This window comes from Neofelis nebulosa, chromosome 8, assembly GCF_028018385.1.
Source record: "Neofelis nebulosa isolate mNeoNeb1 chromosome 8, mNeoNeb1.pri, whole genome shotgun sequence".
NCBI classification, from domain to species: Eukaryota; Metazoa; Chordata; class Mammalia; order Carnivora; family Felidae; genus Neofelis; species Neofelis nebulosa.
Genome location: NC_080789.1, coordinates 136,988,701 through 137,007,523, shown reverse-complemented (window position 1 = coordinate 137,007,523; position 18,823 = coordinate 136,988,701). Strand labels below are relative to the sequence as shown.

The following is an 18,823-nucleotide window of genomic DNA, read 5'->3' as shown; positions in this document are numbered from 1 at the left end:
AGAAGGCTGTGTGGTGCTGCCTTCACCATGACGTGCCTTGCCCTTGCCACATCTCACTGAATTTTCTGTTCTACCTGCTGTGCTTGTGTCTCGTCTCGGGTTTATCCAGTGCCTTCTCTCCCTGCACTTCGTGCTGCACCCGCCACGCGGGCTCCGTCACACAGCTCACCTTCCCCCTCATCACACCCCCCCTTCCTCCTGCCTGGGGTTGTCTGGATTCCCCGGCCATCGCCCTGGGACACTGACATCAGTAAATGGTACACAGCACTCGATGGCGGTGGGGGCTGTCTGCTGAAGGCGACGGCTGGACGGCAGAGAGAGAGACAGATGCCCGCTCCGTGGGCACTGGCAGCGGGGATGGGAGGGGACAGTGCCATCGCTGCAGGACCCCAGGCACACGGGGGATGTGTCCGTGTGTGCGGGGGGGATTCGGGTGGGGCGGGGAGTGCGTGCCAGCACACGGTCCCACATGGACCAGCTGAAGACCTAAGGCGCTCAGGCCCTTGAGCAGGGACGCTGCAGGAGTGGGGGGGACAGGGTGGGAAGGGCCCGGCAAGCCATGCCAAGGCTCTGACTCACGTTCCGCGGGCGATGCGGAGTCACCGTGGACTTGTGAAGTGGAGAGCTGCCTTCAGATTGCGCGTTAGCACCTCTGTCAGCAGAGCCCGGCATGCGTGGGAACTTGAACATGAACACGAACGTGAGGTCCCCTCTGTGACATGGTTTACCAGATGGCCTAATGACTTGTGCTAGACCGTGTCTCCAAAGAGGGCCGTGACCACACTGTGCCCTGCGCAGCTCTTCTGCAATGCTGCTCAGCCTTGCCCCGCAGGAGCGCAGCCTAACGCCCCTGCCCGTGACCTTGGCTGGCCCTGACCTGCTGAGCAGGCAAGCGCAGCAGTGCTGATGCTCAGTGTGGCCCCTGAGAGACCTCGGCTTTGGCCTCTGGGTGCTCAGAACACTCACTCTTAGGCTCTAATCACCACGGAAACAAGTTCAAGGAGATCTCATCTCCTATCTGTCCGCAGTCCCATGAGAGACTTCAGGTGAGGCCCAGAGGAGCAGAGCCAGCCCAAATCCCACATCCGGGGAATCATGAGCAAATAAAACGATGCCGTTTGAAGCCACTGAGTTTTGGGGGACGTTCATTACGCAGCGATTGACATCCAAAGCAACACTCTGGGTCAAATAAATAATAAACTGCAGCCTTGACAATTTCAGGGTAATAGCACCAGCCCACTGTCAATATGTGTTAGGTTGTACTTCACCCTCGATTATTTATTCCCAAATCTCATTTCAAGCCTATGTCACACTTAACTGATTAGTGCTCAAGCTTTTTCAAAGGCAGCTCTTAGAAAATGTAATCCTCTGATTCCATCTTGCAAAAGGCTAAGAAAATGCGGCGTGCGGATTAAAATTCCCCAGAGTTCCGTCTAACCTTTCCTGTTGCTGGTTTCTAGACAAATATCCAAACAAATATATGTTTCACTTGTTAGACCTGCAGGATGTTTGAGGATTCTTTACAGTTTGCTTTCATAGCTGTATTGCAAAGTGTCTTGAGATAGGACAGTACTTAAATAGTGTGATCTCTCTCTAGGTCTAGATATTTAGACCCAAGAGACTAGATTATTTTTCCATGAGAAAATATCTATAATTTTTCTCCAGGAGAAAATCAATTTTATATATTTAAATGAACATATATGCTCTCTGTTCTGAATACTTAATAGTCTGCTCTCTGGACGGGAGGGACTCCTTCCTTTCATTTCCATTGAAGAAACAAAATTCAAATATGATGTCATGTGTTGACATTTCTCTCCACCAGCTCCACCCAGGAGAAACGACTAATGGATGAGTTTTACTTAATTAATTTCAAAAATCATGTGCTAATTTACGCTTAGCAACATTGGCAACTATTTTTTTGTGTGTGTCAAATATGTCACATTTATTTTAATAGGTGACAAAAAGCCTTTTCCTCCTGTGCATGTGGCTTACTCTCCTAAAGCACTTTCCCTCTCAGATCTCAAGTGTACTGTAAATATTAACAAATCTCAGTGCCCGGGAACTAGGAAAGAATCCCACTAGTCAAATCCTTCTTTTCATTGGAACAGAGGAAGGAAGGTTCAAGTACCTTGTGCTGTGCCTTTGGCAAATACTTCAGCTGCCTCTGCTCCAGAACTTGGAACTATGCAGGCTATTTGTCACTGAATTATTTCATCAACATGAAAAGGATTTTTATAAAACTCGGTTATATGTGAGGGGCAGGGAGATTCAAGTCCCTCTTATGAAAGAGTTTATTTATGGCTGCTATGAATATCACCCCTTCCAAAGAGCCTATGTATAAAAATCCATGCTAATTTATTCTTTCTGAGTAACTAACGCAGAGGAAATTTTTTAAAAATTCCCTTCTTAGAGGAGGGAAGATCCTCTCTGGCTGCTGCTCCTCATTCACTTATCTTCCAGGAACAAAAACCGCTGGGCAAGGTAGGTTGCTCCTCTTGGAGGACCAGTACTTGGAAAAAACTCGGTTGTTACGGTATCTGAGAGAATTCGGCATGTTACAAGCATCACTGACATTGAAGGAAAGATGTTTTGTTGCTACAAAGCCAACTAGAGCTGGATGGCTTTGGTGTTCAGGTGACGACGGTTCCATGTGTGGGTGAAGGGACACACATTCTTCTCTTGGTGACGTTGGCTCATCACCCAGACTGTTCACCAATGCGTGCACATGGGCTAGCCAGAGCCTGGGAACCTTGACACTTACCTAATACCGTACCACCCCAGTGAATATGTGGACATCAAAAGAATTCCCAGAAAACAGCTACAAAATATTAGGATCACCAGGAATCCTAGAGACCCCTCATCCAACTTGTGCACCTTTTGGTCAATATGGAAAACTGGAATGGGGAACAGCTCCTTCTCTCCTCGCCCCCACGTCTATGACCCTCCCATTCGCCTTCATAGCTAGATGGCCATGAAAGACTGGTATGGCCATGGAAAAGCAGGACAAAAGCAGGGCCAGGACGTGAGGCCACAAGACCCCAGAGCATCTCTGCAATCTCTTCCGCTGAAAATGACTAATTCGGATTCGTAATACCCTGCGTACCAACTACCATATGCCCCCACTTAGCAAGGAGCCTGGGAGTGTTGGGCAGAGAAGGCACCAGAGAACTACAGAGGCAGATGTCAAGGTAGGGGCTGGCTACCAGAAGTCAGCACAGCAAATTGCAACCATCTACTTGGGGCTCTAGGAACCACTTTTCACTTAGATCCCTAAAGCCAACCTTGCAAATACGGACAAAAATTGCAGAGCTTAGGGCTCTTAAATACTAACGATCAGGCCCTGAGAAATGTCATATTCATAGAATCCTTCACACTGGCATTTGGAGGAAAGTAAAATAGATTCCCCGACTCCCTGAGGCTTCCTGATCCCCTTCAGGACCAGATGCAGCCTGAGCTCGGTGCCACGAGCTAAAGAAAAAGAAGGACGCGGAAGACGTGACATGTGCCCTTAGGTGAGCCTTCTCAGGAGATACGAGCTGAATTAAAGTATCACTACTGAGCTCTGGTTATGAGCTGGATAGAAACTGCAAGGCCCCAGAGACTCAAGAAAGTATGAGAGAGAGGATAAACACGTTATAAGCTACACAGCAAAGGTAGATCGCGAAAGGACACCGATTTTGTAATTGCCCAAAGGGACTCTGGTTGAGAAGAGCTTTTCACGAACAGAGGCAGGAATGCACTTAGAGTTTAGGGGGCTTCCTTATTTTATTTCCCAAAGGAACAGTCGATACTTGGGATGGTGAAGTCACTGCGAATGCAGTGGAGGCTAAGTCTTGCACAGTGAGAAGCGTCTCCCTGATTCTACAGGCAAAGGTCAGTGTAACTACTGGGTGGTCCTTAGCTGACCACATGCTGACACTCCACTTGAGGGAAAGGCCACAGTGGAACCCACAGTGCTTGTTTTCCCTGAAACACAAGGCTATCCATGCAACCAAGTATGCTTGGAAATCTGCTTCTGAAATCTCATAAAGGTTAGGTGGGTTTTTTTTTTGGTTACACTCCACTTTTAATGTTGTCTTAGCTGTGGCTTACTTATGGTTAGGAACTTATGCATGTGCCTGTTTCGTTGTTTTATTGCTGGGATTTATTTTTTATCTTCTTTAAAAGATTATGGTATTTTTCCCCCTTTGGTTTCATATTTTTGGCTTAGTCTACCTTTAAGTGAGCTCCCTGAAGTACTTTATTATTCTTTACTTTTCAAACATTTTTCTTTGAGGGGCACCTGGGTGGCTCAGTTAGTTAAACATCTGACCCTTAATTTCGGCTCAGGTCAGGATCTCACAGTTCATGAGATCGAGTCCTGCATTGGGCTCTGCTCTGGCACCAAGGACCCTGCTTGGGATTCTCTCTCTGTCCCTCTCTCTCTGCCCCTCCCCATGCTCATGTTCTCTCTTTCGCTTTCAAAGTAAATAAATAAACTTTAAAAAAAGAAGAGGGGCACCTGGGTGGCTCAGTTGGTTAGGCATTTGACTTTGGCCCAGGTCATGATCTCGTGGTTCATGAGTTTGAGCTCCGCATTGGGTCATGATCTCGCAGTTCATGAGTTTGAGCCTCGCCCTGGGGGCTCTGTGCTGACAGCTCAGACCCTGGAGCCTGCTTTCACATTCTGTGCCTTCCTCTCTCTCTGCCCCTGCCCTGCTCACGATCCATGTCTCTCTCTCTCTCTCTCTCTCAAAAATAAACATGAAAAAAACTGACCAAAGAGAAGATAAAATTTATTTTTAAAAGTTTGAAAAATAAAACATTTTTCTTTGAATGCTTTCAATGATTTTATCTTTGACATGCTTTTATCATCCTTGTTCTTGAATTTAGTCCTTTACTTTTTACCTTTCCAGCTGTTACCTGCCTTAATGAATTTCCAAGATGATTATTTTTTTTTCCTGAAGATTCTGTAACACCTTTTATCATTTCATTAAAGTCCTTTTACCTCTTTTATTCTTTTATATTTTCTTTTCATTAAAATAGTTTTTGAGTTCTTGGTATATCTGCATTTAATGTTTACCTACTGCCTCATCCTTTTGCTTGTAGGGTATTTCAGAATATTGTAAATGTTTTTTTAATGTTTATTTTTGAGAGAGAGAGAGAGAGAGAGAGCGAGCGGGGGAGGGGCAGAGAGAGAGAAGGAGACACAGGATCCAAAGCAGGCTCCAGACTCTGAGCCATCAGCACAGAGCCCGATGTAGGGCTCGAACTCACAGACCGTGAGATCATGACCTGAGCTGAAGTCAGACGCCCAACCAACTGAGCCCCCTAGGCGCCCCTCAGAATATTTTAAGATGACTTTGTATTCCCTGATCATTCTCGGTTTAATCTTTCTTCCTTTTATTGTTGGCATTATAATGGTCATCAAAGTGAAAGACTGAGGGTGACAGAGGGAGAAAATCACACCATAAGTAGGGGAGATGGGAGTTTTTACCTTGTAGCAAATTGCCTTTAGCATCTTTGAATATTTCCCATTACCTCCGGCTCTTACTTTCTAGAATGTATTCAGACTCAGAGGACTGGGGCCAAGATGATAATGATTCTACTTGTGCAAATATTTAAACCCCTAGTTTGGGATTCCTTTCTCCTGTCACTTAGCACATAGTCTCTTACACACAACATGTTCTAAAACGTATGGCTCATTTATTTACTCCGCTAATAGTTATTGAGAACCTCCCGTATATGTCAGATACGGTGACGGATGCTGGCAGTTCCACAAAGAATAAGTAGGAATGTGCTGTCTGCCTTCTGAGAGCTTGTAATCTATTGGGGGAATCTAAAAGGAAACAAACAATAGCAATACATTTTAGGTGCTGTGGTTGCTAACATTTACTGATTGGTTACTAAATGCTATACAAGGTACTAAGCACTTTATATGGATGATCTCATATGCCCTCTAAGAACATGTAGAAGGAAATGAAATCCAAATTTGTAGGATGAGGAAAAGCTTTCTAGCTTATCTAAGTGAGGCTCTGAAGATGTACAGGAATTCACCAAAGGAAGGAGGGGTTTGAGGCTGAGCATAAAGTTCCATGAAGGCAGGGGGTGCCTGGGTGGCTTAGTCAGTTGAGTGTCCGACTTCAGCTCAGGTCATGGTCTCATGGCTCATGAGTTCAAGCCCCATGTCAGGCTCTATGCTGACAGCTCAGAGCCTGGAGCCTGCTTCAGATTTTGTGCCCCCCCCCCACTCCTCCCTTGCCCATGCACTGTTTCTCTCTCTCTCTCTCTCTCTCTCTCTCTCTCTTTCTCTCAAAAACAAATAGACATTAAAAAAAAAGTTCTATGAGGGCAACAGGATGCATGGGACCACTAAGGAACACAAAAGAGGCTTGGACTTATAGGAATGGGATGTATGTGTTGCTGGAGAAATGAGTCTTGAGAGGACAGGGGAGTGTAGATCAACCAGAACACTCTGATTCATGTGATAAAGTCTGGGTTTCATTCCAAGTGTACTGGGTCACCACTGGAGAATTTAATACTAGGAGTGACACTCTGAGATCTGGGTTCTAGAAGGGTGCCTCCAGCTGCAACATGGAGAACTTTCTGTAGTCACAGACCACGTAGGAAGTTCTGGCAGTAACACAGAGGAGAAACAGTGGTGGCCTCTACACAGAGCAGGAAAGGAAGGTGGGAAAGGGTGGATGGAATGAAGAGGTGCAGAGGACGGAACTCACAGAATGTGGTTTGGGGTGAGGAGTAAAGGAAAACCATCTAGAGGACCTCTGCTTGTGTGAGAAGAGGTGAAGCCAGTGCCAGGTACAGAAAAGAGCGGTAGGGAAATATTTGCAGCAAGAGAAAGGGGAAGGTGATGTGTTCAGTTTGGGGCGTTCGGTACCGAATGCATCCATCAAGTAGCGGCAAAAGATTGGTAGAACTTTGCATTGGTGAGTTTTGGGTAGCGGCGAGCGAGGACACGGCTCGGAAGATGAATGAGGGATGGCGTGGCCACGGGAATAGAGAAGTGAGGATCATCAGCCTCCCAGGGGACAGAAAGGAGAGAAGATTGCAAAGGAGAGGAGAAGAAAGAGGAAGAATAAGAGAGGGGATGGAAGGGAAACATTGCTCCAAGATTGCAGGAGTGCTCAGTGCACGGGTCCGCTGAGGAGAAATCAACTCAGAGAGGAGTGGGATTTAGTCAGAGTTGGCAACAGGGAGTGTGAGTTTCCCAAGACACAGTAGAGGCAAAGCCAGATGTCTGTGGCAAGACATGTGGAGCGAGAAAACAGTAGCAGGCGGAAAGGACAATTTAAGGAGTGTGGCACGGAGGAGGAGGAGGAAAGAGAAAAAAGTAGCTAGAACAAGGAAGGGATTTAGGCGTGTTTGATGCAGTGAGAATGGGGCCAGTGAGGAGGGAGGGAAGGAATACACAGATGAGAGAGGACAGAATAAAGAGAACAACATGCCCGAGAATGGGGAAGGCATGGGTCCCGGAGCACCAAAGGAGGAGGAAGATTATTAGCCAGGAGAATGAGGCATCTTTTTTTCTTTTTCTTTTCATTGTGAAAAGGAAGGAAGGATGGGAGGGTAGATCCAGCTGAAGTTAGGCTGTAGCTCTGTGATCACAAATTCAGTCTGTTCTCATCAGGAAAACTTCCATTTTGCTCAGTGAAGGGGGAAGCAAGGCAACAGGCTGAGGGTAGGGGGCTGGGCTGGCAGGTGATGGTCACAAGTGGCCGCTGTGGAAAGCAAGGAGGCTTGGCCAGGGAAAGCCTGAGAGCCTGGCTGATGTTAGAAATCGCAGAATTAGAGCGTCATGAATTTGCATAGTTGCACAATTTTGCTCAGTATAACTCATCAACCTCTGTACACAAACTGAGAGAAGTAGACAGTGGCCCCAGGGTCCCCGGCTTTAGGACGGAAAGTATGTCATCTCACATGGCACCACTCATGCTCGTCCGGGGGACAGCTTTGGGGGAGGTAGCTGTTTTCATCTTTGTCAACTTCAGGTTGAATGATTCCCAGTCTATATAATCAACACTATTTCCACCTCACTGATCTAGTCCTTTAAGAAGCTGATGTGATACCTCTCAAAGTTTCCGTTCTTCCTAACAAATGTGAATACGGTTACACCACTTTCCTCAAGAAAATATCTTCCCCAAGCAGCCAACTGATGAACACACTTGGGGAAGACAACCCACAGAGGCATAAAAAAGAATATTAAATTAGGAGCCAAGAGATCAGGGTTCACGGTTAACAATTTGTTGTGTGATCCCTGATCAAGTTTCTTCACGTCTTCACGATTCAGCATTTCCTCCGTAAACCATGAAAGACCCATCTGACACACAGGGCTTTAGAGTAAGTGATCCCATGTATCCCAGCACTTGGCACACCGCACGCTTAACAAATGTCACTTTCCTTTCCATTTCTCCTTCTTCCCTCCAGCCTTGAGCTTGTGTGATCCCATGACTTACCAGGAAGGGTACAGAAAACTAAATGCCGTGAGTCTATAATTTTCAAACAGGTGAGAAAGAGACTATGTCCTAAATTCCATGATAGAAAACTTCATGAAATCATTACTTTTGCTACATGAAATGGGTGCTAGCGTTTTCTGCTCTATTTCATTTTGAAAGAGAAGCTTGTCACAAAGCAATACATTAATTTCATAATCCACTAATGGATTGTGTCTTGCAGGTTAAAAAAACATGGTGCAAGAGGCCTGTTTTTGCACCACTGAAATCAGTCCATGAATGAGCCATGGAATAGAGACGGTTCAAGACCACTGCTCTAAACATGCAACACATACAACTGAAATGCATTTCTCCCAAAATTGCAAGAAGGGCATTTCGTCTTATGTTCATGAAAGATTTGGCTTCTTGGCCACCTGGGCTACGAAGAGGCATCTTATCTGACCATGAACTCAGCATGTGGTCTGCTCTGGAAACAGCCGTGTCTTGGCAGCACTCTACTTACGGGTTATTTTAGTGCTCACTCAGGGTGAACAGCTCAGAGGGCAGGGGATGAGCAGGAGGATAAGAGAGGCAAGGGCAATGAAGGATCAGCCTTTTGTCCTTTTTTTAGAGAAAAATGCTTACTTATTTTTGACAGAGAGCATGCGAGCAGTGGAGGGGCAGAGAGAGAGAGAGAGAAGGACAGAGGATTCGAAGCAGGCTCCAGGCTCCGAGCTGTCAGCACAGAGCCCGATTCAGGGCTCAAACCCACGAACCGTGAGATCTTGACCTGAGCCCAAATTGGACGCTCAACCGACTTAGCCACCCAGGTGCCCCTGCTCTTTGTACTTTTAACTGAAGAGTGGCAGTGGATGCCACAAACACACTTTGAGGGGAAGCCACCGGGCTCACCCCGTTCTCCTGTACTCACCTGCTGCGCTCCAGCCAGACTCTTCCTTTCCTTTGCTGGGATGTCACGATCACAAGCTGCCAGGCCATTCTACAAACGCCATCCCCACTTCTGGAACACCCTCACCGGGCTCACTGCCACCTGCCATCACTTCCGCTGAGATATCTTCTCAGACACTCCAAATCTAAGTGCTCCCATAGCACCATGTACCTCCCCAGGACGGCACTTGCCTAGTCACCACACGCTTATGTATTGCAGGCCTACTATGTGCCAGGCCCTGCTATAGCAGCCAGGGATACAGCTATGGATGAAACACTAGCCCTCACAGGGTTTACCCTCCAGAGGAGGAAACAGGCAGGAAATAAACAAATATATAATACAGTTGCACACCATCATAGTATAAACTGACACATAACAATATACATGCATGATGAAATTATCACACTGCCTTGTAATTTCCTCTTTACTCGTCTGCCTCTCCCCTACAAGTTAGACAGTACAGTGTGTGGCTCTGGGGCTCATAACAAAAGCTTGATGAACTAAAGTACAGCCATCAACCTTTTGGCTCTCTGCGATGTCCCAAGAATTTGCCTTGTTTTGGTTGCCTACAAGCGATAATCTAGCCTTTAATCTGCAAAAGGTCTGTCCTATACATTTAAGGTTATTAGCACTAACACCATGCTTCCTTTATTCTTGATAACCATTTCTTTTTTTTTTTTAATTTTTAATGTTTACTTATTTTTGAGAGAGAGACAGAGAGACAGGGAGTGAGGGGGGGGGGAAGGGGCAGAGACTGAAAGAGAGAGGGAGAGGGGAGACACAGAATCCGAAGCAGGCTCCAGGCTCTGAGCTGTCAGCACAGAGCCTGACACGGGGCTCGAACTCATGGACTGCGAGATCATGATCTGAGCCAAAGTTGGACGCTCAACTGACTGAGCCACCCAGGTGCCCCGAACAACCATTTATTTCTACATCACGAGGTCCTTCACGTAGGTTGGGGCAACCCTTCCTAGAAGGACCTTTTATCTTTCAAGAGCCCCCCTGCCCTGGTTTCCCTGGTCCTTCAGGGGATGCTCGAATAGTGGTTGCTTTAGTGATTCTGCACTAGAAAAACGTACATAAACAAGGAGAGAGAGGAAAGACCAATGAACGCAGGAGACTCATAGACCCCTGAGTCTAGCATCAAACAATTTAGTGAAAAGCTCATTGCTTACCACCTCACAACACATGAGGATGACCACTATCAAAACAAACAAAATCCAGAAAATATCAAGTGTCGCCGAGGATGTGGAGAAACGGAAACCTTTACACACTAGTGGGAATGTGAAATGATGCAGCCACCGCGGGAAACAGGATGATGTATCCTCAAAATATGATATACCGAACTGCCATTTAATCCAGTCAAAAGCATTTAAAGCAGAGACCTAAAGAGATATTTATACACCCATGTTCAAAGTGTTATATATAAACCAAAACGTGGAAGCAACCCAGGCGTCCATGAATAGATGAGTAGATAAGCAGAACAGGATATACACACACAATGGAATATTATTCAGCCTTTAAAAGGAAGGAAATTCGGACAAATGCTACAACACATATGCATCTGCAGGACCTTATGGTGAGGTAAGCAAGTCTCACAAAGACAAATACTGTATGTTTCATGTATATGGGGTGCCCAGAGTAGTCAAATTCAGAAAGACAAAACGAAGAATGGAGGTTGCCAGGGGCTGGCGGGAGGGTGAACAGGGAGTGTTAAATGGGGACAGAGTTTCAGTTTTGCAGGATGAAGGAGCTCTGTTGATAGGTGGTGGCGATGGCTGCCCACCAGTGTGAAGGTACCTAATGCCACTGAAAGGTACCTTTCGAAATGGTTACGATGATGAGTTTTGTGGTATGTGTACCATTTTGTCATGATTGAAAACACTTGTGGCGCTCAGTTGGTTAAGCATCCGACTCTTGATTTCGGCTCAGGTCATGATCTCGTACTTGGTGAGTTCGAGCCTGGTGTTGGGCTCTGGGCTGACAGTGCAAAGCCTGCTTGGGATTCTCTGTATCTCCCTCTCTCTCTCTCTCTCTCTGCCCCTCCCCTGCTTGCACTCTCTCTCACACAAAATAAATAAACATTAAGGGAAAAACAAAAACCCAAAACCTTTAACTGGTAGGTTGTCCAGCTCTGTGTCAGAGTCAGACATACGAGCTGTTAAGACCTGGGCAAGCGATATAACTTCCTTGAGACTCAGGTTCTTCACCTGCAAAATGAAAGTGGTGATGATGATAATAATATGCAATTTATAAAAGCGTTGCAAAGATTACATGAAATAGGAATGTTTGTCAAATATAAAATTCTGGGCTTCATACCTGGCACGCAAATGATAAGTAATACTGCATCAATCAAACCATTATTTTATTGCTTTTGTTGGCTCTGATTATTATCATCAATATTACTAGCTTAAAGTTAACATCAAGCATGTCCGGCCAAAGAGAGTACTTTAAAAATGGGCTAATTTAATCGTGGAACAGAAACTAATTTCTGAAATTCTGATTCTCCCTTTGCCCCAAGGGTTATGTTTAGATGACAGGGAAATGTGGATTTGTGTATAAATGCTTGATGTGTTAGGATATTGAAAGATGTTTCCTTTATTGCAAGAAAATATCTTTTAATTCAACTTTCTGCCTCGATATGTTTCTGAGTGTCTCATGATCTCTTCCTTAACAGCCAGAATAGGCATGAACAGGCAAAATTAGATGCACTGCTGTTTGAAAATGAGATCCTGGAAGTTTTACGATAATGGACAGACATGAAGAAGTCAAATGCTGTGCATGACACCATGAGACCATTCTCTCTGCTTTCAATTACACATATGATTTGGGACAAAATTACGTAAATATGAAATCACATGATCCATGTGTGTTCCCTGGGATTTTTCATCATACAATAATTTTTTTAAAATTTTAAACAATTTAGGAAAATTACTTTAAAGAAAAAAGAGAAAAGGGTGAAGACTCTAAAAAGGAAACCACCTGAGAGGAAAATATTATTAACCCTTATTAACAGTCACATGCAATTATTCTATCCGCAATATTTTGGGGAGCAAACAACATAATCTGCAAATCTAAAATATGACATGCATTAAAAACAGGAAGTACTAATTCTAATTCCTATTTTAAAGGAAGGCAAATGTCCTATCATGAAATCCTGCATCTTCCCCCCAGAAGAGAGAGAATATATTACAACCAAATGAGGGACCTTCATAGAAATGACCAAAGACAAATGGGCAATTCAGGGGAGCCTCCAGAACCTGCTCTGAACAAGGGAAATGGAGTCTTAGAGTTGAAAGGGATCTTTGAGATGCTAAGGAGGACGAAGGTGTAAATAATTGTACAATATCCTTGTGTATCTAAAGAGAAATGCCAACAGCAGAAGAAATGAAAGTTCTAGTAGCTGACCCAGGGATATTCAGAGCTGACTCAAGGGTGTTTCCATCCTAGGGAGGTGGACCCAGCCGGAGGACCCACAAAGAAGCTTGCCCAAGCGCTTCTTGCCATTCTGAGCCACCATGGCACAAGACGGTGGCGGAAGTGAGCATGACACATTGAAGGGTGGCGATGAGAAGTCCTCCCTGGAACTTCACATTTTAAGAATTTACAAGAAAATCACAGGAGTGAAACAAAGGCTGGTGAGGCTGAACAGGTTACTCTTGAAACCAGAGATAAAAGTTTATGAGAGCGAGAAGAAAAAACAACAACAACAACAACAACCAACAAGATGACTTAATTTAGTCTTAATCACTAACGGGGAGGAATTTCACAGCTGAGGCTTTGGAGGTTTTAGAAGGTCTTCTTCCTATGCCTTAGGCTTTAAATATACGTACATGCAATCAGCAGAAAAGGGACTAACAACATCAATCTGTGACAGACACCTGCCTCAAACAATGGCACTGATCTCAGAGGGATTTTAAACAGCTGTGCATAAACTTCAAAAGTAATTTGCAACCAAATTGGTAAACGTCACCCTCCTTTGTCACCCTCCTTCCCACTAGACACAGCATTTTTTAAAGAGATTAAGCATCCGCCCCTAAGCCTGCCATTTTACAAGAGTTACCAGAGATAAAGTTAGGTGGAAAAACGAAGTTGGTGATTCACAAGGTTGGGGTGTGGGGTGGGAGAGGGGGGACCTTGGAGCTTAGGAGCAGGGCACCTTCACCAAACATCCCTGCCAGGGAAGGGGGGCTGTGCTGGTCACCGCTTCTACAGAAGGCTGGGTCCAAGGGGGAAGGTCTAGAGAACCAGTGCAGGGGGTCAGGTGGGCACCTGGCCCTGGCCAGACCTGCACCTTTCCTACAGGCTTCACCCTCATGGCTGAATAACCTTTTCTTACACAACCTCAAAGGACAAGGCAGCTCAGTGGCAGACTCCAGGCGGAAAGAATCTGAATCTCCAGCGGGGCCAGACCTTTGGGCCTCTCCTCACTCATGCCTATAGGGAGTGCCCAAGCCTTTAGCGTGAACAGTCAATTTCACACAGATAACTGGGGCTCTTAAAATTCAATAAAATAAAGATATTTACCTCTACTTTCTTAACATGTGGCTCTGAATGCCGAAATACAGAGAATCTCACTAGAGGTTACAGGATTGAGCACCACACTTTTTTTTCCCCCGTATCTATCACAGAGCCGCCTCACTCTGCCCCAGGACCTTGAAAAGAAATTTGGTTTTGTTTAGAAGTGAGTCTTGGCAGCCCTGCCTGCTGCTCTCGCAAACCCTAAGGAAACAAGACCTGTGGGCAGGTCACCATCTGCATCAAACCATCTCTCCTTATAGCATTTGCCAAGGATAAAAAACTTTCCACCTTCTTCCCTCCTTCCCACCCCAGTAAGTCCAGGCGAGAGGGGAGAAAACGAGAAGTGAAGGCGCCCCCCAGCCCCAGCCTCGGTGGCCTCCACAAGGCCAAGGTCAGCTGCGCCCTACGCCACCCGCGCGTAAGATGCCACCGGAGGCAAGTGGCCCAAAGTTTGCTGCGCTCTAGTCCCCTGGCGGCCGGGCAGGCGTCCCGCGCCCCCTTCCCCGTTCGTCTCGCAGCGGGACCCGGGCCGGCCTACCCCCGACTCCGCATCCCGCCCCGCCGGGTCGCGGCCCCGGCCCCCCGCGCAGACCCCCTGCCCTCCCCGGGGCCGACGCCCCCACCCCAGCTCACCTACCTGCAGACGGGGCGCCCGGGGTCCCAGGCGTTGCTGCTCGGCGGCGGCGCGGGCACTGGCGGCGTCCCGGCGCCTGCCAGGGGGCGCTCGTGAGCCCGCGGCCCGAGCGCCCGAGCCGGCCCAGCGGACGCCCGCCCAGGAGCCCGCGCCCCGCTCCGCGTCCCCTCCCACCGCGCCCGCCCCTCGCCCGCGCTCCTCCCCCGCGCCGCCCGCCCGGGCCCCGGGGACGATGCGGGAGGTCGCGGCCAGGGGCGCCCGGCACCTGCCGCCGGCTGAGCTCGAGCGGACTCCACGCCTCGCCCAACTGAAAATCGAAAACCACCCTTCCGAAGGGAAGGATCAAGGTCATTTGGTGAACAGAACTTCACGGGTTTCTCTTTTTACACTACAAAAGGGCTCATCGACATGGTTCCTGAAGTTCTCTTTTAAAGTTACCTCCCCAGGACTGTGGGTGCTTTTCTGTTTGGAGGATGCTCTTTTCTACGTTGTGTGCCCTAGCTGCCACCGTATTTTATTTTTGGTTTTTATTTTTGCACCCTGTGGCTTCATGTATAGTTTCCGAAGTTGCATTGCTTTAAAACTTTGACAGCCTCCAAGCTACAGTATAATGTCCTTACAGGTGCATGTCATTTGAAGCCTTTGCACCTTGTTGGTGATGCTGATGGTAATCCTGATGAGGATGACTGGGGTTAATTTTTCAATCAGGTTAGAAAACTATATGTCTGGTTACCAAAACTGTTACAGAGCGATTCTCTCACGATCATGACACTAAATGTTTAAAGTGTACTTGCTTCAGGCTTTTGTTGCTATAATGTTCTAACACCACATTAGTCTGAGAAATATATTTTTTTTTGAGAGAGAGAGAGAGAGAGAGAGATTTAAAAGGTAAAAACGAGCAAAATCTTGGATTAACAGGCTTCTGATCGTGGATGTATATATAGTGTCAGTTGCAAAGGATCTCTGATGGCAGCTAGTTCCCAACTTTTAATTTAAAGATGAAAAATGTAGGCGCAAGTGGGTGTGTTGACTTGAGAAATTCACATTGCTGCTTTGTGGCAGGGAAGCTAGATAGGGCCACTCTTTCCTCTAATCTCTATGAACTCAGCAAAACAAACACACACTCCTTTTGAGGATAAAGATGCAATCCGTGAAAACTAGCCCCTCTCCCACACTTGTTAATCTCTAGCCATATTGAACTGATACTCAGGCCAGAATCACCCAACAGAGAGGCTGCCTCTTGGAAGATCCTAGCCAGGAAGGAGGTGCGAGGGTAGATGGACTCTCAGAGTGCCGCTCACCATGGCGTCATGAGAGCCTGGCGCATAGTAGGCACTGACTGTACATTTGCTATTGAAATCTGGTGGCGAAAGGTAAGTATGGCTGGGAACAAGGCTGGAAGAATTCGCCCCAGTGAGAAGCCCAGCTTCTCTCTGCAGAAGAGAAACTTCTAGTTCGAAATGCCTTCCTCCTGGTTCTTCTCCAGCCATCCCTAAACAGAGCCTGTCACTTGGAGAAGAAGAGATGGCCAGCTGTGAGCGTCTGCAGTGCCCCCAGGAACCCCACTCATTCCTGACGGCTGGGATTTTCACTGACCATTTGAGAAGGAGCTTACGCACGTATAGAAGCTCAAGGAAAGTTTGTGTGTGTTTTTAATTTAGTCTGTGGTCAATGGCTTTTAAAAAGTTCCAAATAATGATGATCATGTACTGAGTGCCCATATACGAGGCAATGTAAAGTGTGCATTGCACTTTTGGTGCACTGTTCATTTACTCTTTGTAAACGTTATGGGGTAGAAATTATATCATCATCATCATCATCATCATCATCATCTGTTTTAGAGATGAGACTAATGAGGCTTACAAGGGTAATGCAGCTTGCTCCAAACCTTACAGTTAATAAAGTCCCAGAACCAGGATTCAAACCCAGGCCAGTGTGGAGCAGTTCGATCAGGCACTGTTGATTAGTGCCTGCATGCTACAGCCATTCCCTCTGTTTTATGCTTGGCTTGTCTTTGGACAGCTGGTCTCTGGGGACCTGTGCCACTCTACTGTGCTACAACTATGCAGTCTTACCACTGAAAACCCATTAATCTAAAGACCGATTCTTCTAAAACCATATTCACCGTATATCTAAAAAGAGCATTTTGTTTTTGTTTTGCGTTGGTGTTTGTTTATTTGTCTTGACTCTCCCGTAAGAGCAAAACATCTAAATCTGTTCTTGTTACATGTTAGGTGTTAGGGATACCTCCACGTCTTTTTCATCCCGGCGTCTTGTAGAGCCAGCCTTCTCCTTCCCCAGGCCACTAGGTATTTCTGCTTTATGACCAGACATTGTCTCGTTTTATAAACACGGCTGCTGCTCAGAAGTTCTCCACACCTTTGTTTCCTGGAAGAGGAAATGACATTTCCTGGAGCGGACTACATGTGGGCGGTGAGGTTCTACTCATTGTGTGAAACACACTCAGACTTTTGGTTGTGTACTTCAGTGTCTGCCCTAAAGTTTCCTGGAATGATGCTCAGGACAGACTGTGGTGTGGTTTCACCTTAGCCGGAAGAGGTATGATCCCTGCTTTGGATCCAGAGCGAAGAAATAAACGACATCAAGAATCCTATCGCTGGAGAGATCACAGTCCATCTTCCTTCAACTTGGAATCTGCAAAAGGGAGCCTGAGACACCACCTCGCTTTTATTTTGGACCCAGCTGGCGATTATCTTCTACTTCCCGAAGAGGCCACTTCCTGCACCTTCCATCACGGATTTAGGATAGAAACTAAAGAGACGATGTCCTCATTATGAGCCTCGATTCAGAGAAAGAAGGTATTTGGGGGAGTAGTAGGACATGACAAACACAGGCAATTTGAACAGAGGACTATTTAACAAGGCCACTTCTGTCTCTGCAGAAAGTCACCACTCAGAGGGACACCAGTTTGGATAATTTCATGAGGGGTTTGGCTGCCCAGCTGTCACTTTGCCAAAGGCCTGGCCGAGATTGGTTTTAAAGTGGTCTTCCTGAATCTCCAGAAGAATCAGCGTGGTGTTAGACGACCATGATCTTCCCTACCCAGAGGCCTGAGAAACATGTTGAGTCTTGCATAAATTTATTCAGAAAATGTCAAAATTATTCTAGAAGCTGTAGGTGAAAGTGACAGAGGCAAGATGAAAAACAGGTATTTTAAATTCACAGCTTGGACAAGGGAAAGGGAGATTTCTTGTTTCCCCTAGTCAATCTAACTTTATGCATTCAGACGGGGAAAAAGGATAATTAGAAGCTAGAAATTGTTATTGCATGAAGGGAGCTGTAAACATGGAAGCCGAAATTGGCTCTCCCCCAGGGGAGCAAATAAACCTTGATTCCTACTCATAATAAGATTGACACCAACTCTTCCAAATCAGGAAGGGGAAGGGTCAATACAGATTTTATCCTGAGCTTAAAAGGCAGCAGTGTTCATAATGTATTTTTTTTAAAGGTCCTATGTTGTTATGTATGCCTGGTGATGTTAAGCTAGTTTTTAGATCTCACACAAGGTATGGGAGTAGGTATTATGTCTTCATTTAAGAAAGAGATGATGAGTGACCCAATTTTAGGTGGCTAATATTTTTTGTGCATTTATGACACGTGCCATGGCATGGTGTTGAATACTTTAATTATTTCATTTGACTGTGACAATGAATCCCCCAAGATGGGGAATATCCCCTTCACTTGGCAGATGTGACATCTGAGGCTTAGCGATCAAACAAATGACTTGCCAGGCTGTCACAATGAGTGGTGGGGTGTGGCTTGACCCCCGGTCTGTTGACCCCAGATTCAGGACCTTTGCCATTATATACACGGAAACAAGACAAGAGCTGAAATTACAGCCTGCCTCTTGGAACAGTAAAGTCAGTTGTGTGTGTTTATGGATATCCCAACTAACAAGGTATTCTAAGAAGAGTTAACAGATGTATACATGGCCGATTTATAAGTCATAATGTATCAAAATGCCCACTTACCAATTCAGCCATAGAAAATAAAGTAAAATTTAATCTTTAATGATTAGAACATTTAGAGGTCATTTTTCAACTATTATTATATTATCAAAGAATGAATTTGACCATTATAGTGTCTCCCCTCCATCACCCCCAACGCCATTTTTTTAAGGTAGTGGAGTTTTAAAAACACAATGTTGCTGTCTTGTTTTACTTGTGGCTTCTGAAATCTTATAGCGCTGATTTTTTTTTTTAAGTTATCAAGGACAACAGAGAGAATCTAATTGTAACATAAGTATCTGAATCAGATAGCGAATGGTAA

The 18,823-nt window shown here is 45.9% G+C and overlaps 1 protein-coding gene and 1 long non-coding RNA gene across 2 annotated transcripts in view; one reads left to right on the top strand and one right to left on the bottom strand.

Annotated features, from left to right (window-relative positions):
• Positions 1–14,665, bottom strand: part of PRKCQ (protein kinase C theta) — a 188,043-nt gene extending 173,378 nt beyond the window's left edge. Inside the window, exon 1 of the mRNA XM_058681961.1 lies at positions 14,537–14,665. The gene's annotated coding sequence lies outside the window, so the exon portion shown is untranslated. The remainder of the gene's footprint in view (positions 1–14,536) is intronic.
• Positions 14,666–15,976: 1,311 nt separating this feature from the next.
• Positions 15,977–18,455, top strand: LOC131483619 (uncharacterized). Its single transcript, XR_009247808.1, has 2 exons — positions 15,977–17,352; positions 17,436–18,455. It is a non-coding gene; the product is annotated as an uncharacterized LOC131483619 (long non-coding RNA).
• Positions 18,456–18,823: the final 368 nt, after the last annotated feature.